The 7,619-nt window shown below is 48.5% G+C and overlaps 1 long non-coding RNA gene across 2 annotated transcripts; it reads right to left on the bottom strand.

Annotated features, from left to right (window-relative positions):
- On the bottom strand, positions 1–6,884 carry LOC148006955 (uncharacterized). Of its 2 annotated transcripts, XR_015649356.1 has the most exons (4): positions 6,787–6,884; positions 6,318–6,500; positions 6,053–6,182; positions 1–3,118 (listed from the first exon to the last, which is right to left on the bottom strand). It is a non-coding gene; the product is annotated as an uncharacterized LOC148006955 (long non-coding RNA). The 2 variants fall into 2 exon arrangements; XR_015649355.1 differs by lacking the exon at positions 6,787–6,884 and having other exon boundaries at positions 6,318–6,593.
- Between the last annotated feature and the right edge of the window lie 735 nt (positions 6,885–7,619).

Genomic DNA, 7,619 nt, shown 5'->3' with positions numbered 1-7,619 from the left:
TGCAAGGGAGGGAAGAGTTTATTTGGCTTTCAATTCCAGTCACAGTTCATCATTTTGGGGAAGCCAAGGTAGACGTTTGAAGCAAGTACTGTCGCTCTGGTCAAGCGGAGAAACAAATGCAGGGAAGGTGCTTGCTGCTCACTTTCCAACACCCAGAGGCACACTGGTTGGGACGGGCAATCTTCTGACTAGAATAGCTAGAATACCTACCCCACCACCTCAGCTTAGAAGAGGTCACTGAATCCAATTTCCACTACAGGATTGGTCTTGGTTTGATCAATGGGAAACCACAAGACAACAAGCAAGCAGGGGTGTTTGAGCGAAGAGCCTGAAGTTCAAACCAGAAGCCACATCCCCATTCCTTGAATGGATCATTTCAGGACCCTGCATAAGGGCGCATGCGTTTAATTCAAGTACTCAGGCAGCACAGAAAGGTGGATCTCTGGGAGTTCAAAGCCAACCTCATCTACAAAACGATTTTCAGGCTATATGATGACACCCTGACTCAAAAACAAACAAACAAACAAACAAAGCAATGGTCAGAGAAAACTATACCCAGAAAGCAAAGACAATAAACATGGAAATAATGAAACTGTCGTTCACTCTGGAGCCCTTGATGACTGACTGGATTTCCCTGTTTTATAACAGTGTCAAGTGCAGTGTCTCAACGTCTTAGCCTTGGGTGTCTCACACTAAAGTACAGCAAGCTGTCGACCTGGGTTCCTGTCCTCAGGTTGGTCCTCTGGTCTCACATTCTGTTTAGTGTTTTAATGAGAACTGTATCAAATAGTAACAAAATAGTAACAAAATTATGCTGCAGTTGCTGGAGACATGGTTCACTGTTAACAACGCTTGATGCTCTATCATGAGGACCAAACCTCAGATCCCATGCTCACCTGTAACTCAGGCCTATGTTATCACACACCCTCTTGTGGCCTCCATGGGTACAAATGTGTGTGTGTGTGTGCACACAGACACAATGTTAATTTAAATGAAGAAAATATGTACATAATATACTCCTCAAAGACACACCTCTTGTAGGAAACTGCCTCTGTGAGGCTGGGTGTTCCATGGTGGCCTGTGGCTCTAAGGCAGCCTGTACAGTGATTCCTCAGCAGGACCACTGTCAGTATGGAGGGCTCCTTCATGTGCCCTGCAACACAGTTCCCTCAGTGAACTGATTCCATTCAAAAGGTGGCTGATGTTCTCTAGGCAGATGTGGGGACACACACAACACGCGTGCTTGTGCATGCACACGTGAGCGCAAACACACACACACACACAAACACACAACCCTACCTATAATAGCAACACTTTAGAAGCTCAGGTAGGGAAGTTTTCTACACTAAGGCTAACCTGGGCTATAGAGCAACCCTCAGCCTCAAAACCAAAAGAATGCATGCTAAAAGTCCCTTAGGTCTAACTGTTCCACTGTTCTGAGCAGTTAGTACAGCAAACTGGATCTGACTTAGAAGGATCTGGAAGCTGCAGAGATGGCAGGCAGCACTAGCTGCTCTTCTAGGGACCCAGGTTTGGTTCCCTCACACTCACATGGAGGCTCCTAATACAGCCCACAACTCCAGACCCAGGGGATCCGACACCTCCACTGACACACAGGGGATCGCAACATCTATGCAAACACAACACCTATGCACAGAAAATATGATGTAAAACAGCTGACATGGGGCTGACGAGATGGCTCAGTAGGTAAAGTGCAAATGTTCTGAGGTCAGCCCAAAACCAACTAAAACAACAACAGCAGCAACAAAAAGAACAGCACAGAGCATGGTGGTGCACCTATGACCACACTGCTGAAGGCTGGGAAGGGCAGACCTCTGGAGCCTGAGAAACTGCCTGTAACTCCATGTGCAGGAGACTAAAACCCTCTTTTGGCCTTCACAGGCATCCTTACAAATATGTGCATACACATACTGCACGCACATTTGCTCATGTGCGCACACACACACACACACACGAACACGCAGGGACACGCACACACACATACACAAGAACACACACACACACACACACACACACACACACACACACACACACACACTAAAGAAATAAATAAAAATGGGCAGTGACAGATGGATCTCCGTCAATTCTAGTTCAACATGGCGAGTTCCAGGACCGCCAAGGCTGTTCACTAAGATCCCATCTTCACAAAGAAACAATAATATCTGAAAAACAAAGGCCCCTCTGAACCAAACCAAACCACTGCTCGCTGACTGACACAGAAACATCATTTTTAAACGGATACTTTTTACTCCTTGTCTCTAAAGTCTCATGTTAATATCATAATACAAAATACCGTGACACTGTAAAAGTTCAAGGTCAATAAAAGTTGTAATGTGTTGGAAGTCTAAAGTCTCTTTAACGGTCCAAAGCCACTTAACAGTGGGTGTCTATGAGATAAAAATAAAAAGCAAATTTTATACTTAAATATTCTTGCTGGGTAGGGTGGCACAGGCCTTTAATCCCAGCAGAAAGAGACAGGAGGATTTCTGTGAATTCTGAGACTACAAGGGCCGTGTAAAGAGATTCTGTGTCAAAAAAACAATATTCTTTTTAAAAGTATTCTTATCCCAAGAGAAAGAACTTGGGCATTAAAAAATAATACTAAAATGAATTCACACTTAAGCAAAACTCAAAATCCAGCAGTACAAATTAAAAGTGGATAGTTTAGGGCCAGACAGCCTTCTGGTACACAAAATCCTTGGGCGGTCCACAGCCCTGCCATTCACTGCACACGATTTTCTGCTTCCTTCAGACATTTGCGAATCTGCAGCTCCCATCGATGGTCATCCTACAGTCCCGGCATCTCCAATATCCTGGAGCCTCCATACCACCTGAGGCTTCCCCTTCAGCCTCTCAAGCCGTTCTGCGAAGACCCTGACCCTGCGACCAGGTGCCAAGCCTCGAGTGCTCTCCTTGATTCCCTTCAAAACTAGAACCAGATGACCCTCATAGATTGCCAATTTGGTTTGCAGCACAAGATGTGGCCTGGCCTCAGCTTTGTGACGTCTCTAGGCAGCCTTTCTTATTGTCCTAATGAACCGCAGAAAGTTTCATCTCTCAGTGGAGCAGTTAATGAAGCTGACTCTTCAGCCCCATCCTAAACAGCAAACAGAATCTCAGTCAGAATATCACAGGGGAACCCCAGGCCCAATTCATGGTAAACTCCTTCACCCCTCTCTGAAATCCCAGAAATCAGGCACCCACAGTCCACGGTTCCTATAGTATCACTGTTTTCCAAGCTTCCACTAAAATGGCCCTGGACGTGCTGTAATAGCAAGGTGTTTCCCAGCCTAAGGTCCCAAATTCTCTCACATTTCTCCTAGAACGACGTGGTCAGCTTTTGCATAGCAACAAACCTGTTCCTGATACCAACTTCTGTTCCAGTCAACAAGCTCTCTGATGCAGTGATAATGTGCCTGAAGGATTTAGGGAAGAAAATGCTTATGGGCTTTATGTATCTGACTGTAGTCGTTATTTTTTAATCCATCTCTGTTTTTGCTAGGGTTTCTATTGCTGTGGTGAGACACCATGACCAAAAACAACCAAGTTGGGGAGGAAAGGGCTTGTTTGGCTTACACTTCCACTTGGCTGTACATCACCAAGGGAGTCAGGACAGGAACTCACACACGGACTGCGGTTAGCGTCCTCTGAGTTTCCTTGTTCCTTTAGTAGCTGGAGATGGTAAGATCCACATAGCCTGGGGTTAAGGGACGCAATGAGAGGAAAGTGCCTGGCAAGATGCTTTATAAGACTGTAAAGGGCACACTTAACAGGTCTTCAGTGAACACTCTCACGTCCTGTCATGACTACGTGAGCAGTTCCACAGAAGCCAGTGAGATGTGGAAAAAGTAACAGAGTGACACCAGGTTTGATGGTGAATGTCCACAATCCCAGCACTTGGGCAGCAGAGGCAGAGCACTGAGAGCTTAAAAGGCTATCATCCACGTTACTCATTAACCTTCGATTCTACGTCAACAACAACAACAACAAAATCCGATGCTGGAGAGACAATTCCCTGGGTGAGGAAGGAGGACGGCACTGCCACTGAGCAGGTGACCTGAGTTCAGTTCCTGGGACACGTACTGTGTGTTGTTGGGGGGCGAGGGGTGGAGTGGGAAATGGGATGGTGGGAGGGGAGAACCAACTCCCACAACTTGTCCCTCAACTCCCATACATGCTTTGTAGCATCCCTCAAAATAAATAAATAGGGCTGGAGAGATGGCTCAGTGGTTAAGAGCCCTGTCTGCTCATCCAGAGGTCCTGAGTTCAATTCCCAGCAGTCACATGGTGGCTCACAACCATCTGTAGTGGAATCTGATGCCCTCTTCTGGTGAGTCTGAAGACAGCGACAGTGTACTCCCATATATAAAAGTAAATAAATCTTAAATAGATTAGGAAATGTAATTTAAATATTCTAACAAGAAAAATATCAAAAAAAAACTCCAAGACTGAAAACAACTCGAGAAAATACAGGTTAACTAAGAACTCACCTTCTCAAAATCAGCAATGATCCAAAACACAAAACTTCTTTTTCTCACAGGGGTGGGGATTAAACTCAAGCTTTGTGCGTGCTGAGAAAGCTCTCTACAGTGTCACCGCCAGCCTCTCTCTCCCTCCTCTGTCCTTTTCTTTTCTTCTATAACAAAGAGGCTGGCTAGCTCAGGCTGGCCTCAATCTCATAAAGCTCACTTCTCAGACTGCAGAGTGCTGCTGGGGTTACAGCCATGGACCTCCACTCTGGGAGATATGGAACTTTCTGGATGCTAAAATGATGCCACTGTGGACCTCCTGTGTCAGATATTATTCAAAGTGCAGATGTGTAACAAGGTTAGGTGAATGTTAAAGACTGCCTAGCCCCTTCACATGAGACAGACACGACTTATTTCATGTACAAAATCATACATATTTTGTATCATGTTCAGCCTACATATGTAAGGTGAAATTTACTAAATGAAATTTCTGTACAGAACTGGGTTCCAGCCAATTAATGCATCATATATATATATCAGTATATGTACATATATATATTATTTCAATTATATCCAGTCAACATATACTTAAGATTTAATATATTGAAATAAAAGTATGTTGGGGGTGATAAATTCTGAAATAAGAACCTTTCCAAATATAGAACATTCAGAGGCTTGAAGAGTTGGTCAGTGGTTAGGAGCGCTGGCTGCTCTTGGGGTTTGATTCCCAGCACCCGCACAGCAGCTCACAACAACAACCATCTGTAACTCCAGTTCCAGGAAACCCAATGTCCTCTCCAGCTTTTGCCAGCACCAGGCAGGCAAGTGGTAAATGCAAGACATATGTGCGGGCAAAACACCCATCTAAAACATACAGGATGTCCAACTGACACGCATACAAATGGCACAGAAGAAGAGCAGAAGTTGGTATTGAATGTTAACAACTTTCTCTACAGTTGATTCAAATGTGAGCTGAGAGAGCACAGGGCAGGGCAAGAGAGTGAACTCATGACCACATGCACGCTAACCACACACTTCACCCCTGAGCTACACACCCAGGTTCAAATCGATTATCAACAGGAACTGACCACAGTAGTCACTGGTCCACAAACCCAGCAGGAATCAGAGGTAAGATGAAGCATTCTTCCTCCAGAGAGTCCCCCAGGAGTGAGGGACAGCCTATCTCATGACAAGTGGACAAGGGCTCTGCTGCAGCCTCACTTGCAGCTCTGGCACAGTGTCAGGCCCACACACTTTTCTTGACTGTGTGACATTTTAGGGGTATGTGGAGAATTATGCATACCTTTCTGTGCATCAGCCTGGCCCTGCTCCTAACAATGCAGAGGCAGTCACACCCCTGGTCTAAAATCACTCAGGGAAAACGTTCATAAGGAAGCTTTGACTTCAGCTACAGGAAGGAGGAGGGACAGAAAGAATCCTAGCAGAGAGAACTCCAAAGCAATGTGTGGTGGTGGTGGTGGTGGTGGTGATAGGGTGTGGGAGAGCCAATAAATGTTCTGTTTCTAATGAAGCTGACCTTTCCTGGTCTATTGAAGAGTTACCTGCGGTCAAAACGTGTCCGCCTCAAACACCTCTTCAGTAGCCACCTTGGCCCTCTGCAGAACTTCTTTGATGACAGTTGTCCCCAGGTCGTGGACAGGCACGGTGGACAGGGCACCACTGAAGGAACCTCTAATGGAATGAGGAAGAGGGAAGGCATCCTGAGGAGCACGGAGCGGGTGGATGGGACCAGATGCAGTGTGGACTTTAAATCAGCGCTTTGCCAAGCCCACGGCTTCCCAGAGCCCGAGGTCAGACCACCAATACCTGCCACCACACGGTCAGAGATGAACAATCATGAATGCACGCGGGCAGTTGGCCGGGTTCTCTGCGCACCTGTAGGGTGCCTCCGGGACACTGACCAATGGAGGAACGAGCCGCCGAGACGGTGACCTCCGGGTCGGAACTTCTGTTCATCCTGCTACTCCACACGCGTCAGCACAGCTCTGGCTGCAGTTGAAGCAAACTTTGCAGAGTTGGAGCTGAGCAGGAGAGGAGCCTAAGGCCTCCCCTACCTGGCCCAGCAAGGCCCTGCCCGCCCCTGCCCGCCCCGCTCCGCCCCTGCCCGCCCCGCTCCGCCCCTACCCGCCCCGCTCCGCCCCTGCCCGCCCCGCTCGGTCCCTCCCTGGCCCTCCCCACCCCTCCCCGCCCCTCTTCAACATTCCTGGCCCCTGCCAGCCCAAGCCCGCCCCTGCTGGCCCCTGCCTGCTCCCTGCTCGCCCCTTCCAGTCCTTGCCTGCACCACCTGGCTACTCCTGGCCACTCCCCGCCCCTGCCCGCCCCTGGCCACCCCTGCCTGGCCCTCCCTGCCACTCCCTGCTACTCCTCGCCACTGGTTGGCCCTGCCAGCCACTGCCCTCCCCTTCCGTCCGTCCCCACTCCTCCCTGCTCCACTCCTCCAAGCTCCCTGCTTAGCAGCTCCCAGGACTCCCATTCTTCCTAAGGAGACCAAGGCTGTGAACAGGGCCACAGTCCACAGTCTTGGGGGCAGGGGGAACGCGGGGTCTTAGGATGTGGCATATGTAGTTTCCAGGTCTGGAGTGGGGTAGGGTCCTGGACTTTCCGGATGTGTAGATTACAAATGGCAGGATCAGCGCGCAGAAGGCTGAGGTGTTGGGAGGAGACACAGGCTGTGGACTTTGAACGCTTCCTTGCAACACACCTGGACTCTTTCTTTGGACCCCCTCGTCGTCTGTTTTGGTGTATTTTCGAAGCAGAGAGGATGACTAAAAGTGTACCTCAGAGTTAGCCGGGACTGGAATGCCCTGGCTAGAATTCCTGAACATGTCACAAGCCATGAGGAGCAGGATGCAGTCTCTGTCAGTTCTCAGGGACTTTGAGATTCCTGCAGGGTGCCGGGGCACTGTCAGGGGACAACCCTGGGGAACTTGGGTGGAAGGAGATCTGAAGACCGTGTCCATGAAAAGACACTGAGGGCTACGTATCGCTGCTGTGTAAAACACCTGCGGCCAAAGTCACACCTTGTCTGCACTTCTAATTACCTCTACCTTGCTAGAGATGGGTCCTCCCACAAACGGTTCACGTGATCCACAGGATGTGGGCAAGCAA

Source organism: Rattus norvegicus, chromosome 1 (assembly GCF_021556685.1).
Source record: "Rattus norvegicus strain SHRSP/BbbUtx chromosome 1, alternate assembly SHRSP_T2T, whole genome shotgun sequence".
In the NCBI taxonomy this organism is placed as follows: domain Eukaryota; kingdom Metazoa; phylum Chordata; class Mammalia; order Rodentia; family Muridae; genus Rattus; species Rattus norvegicus.
Note: the sequence above shows the minus strand (reverse complement) of the source record. Positions and strands in the feature narration are given on the sequence as shown.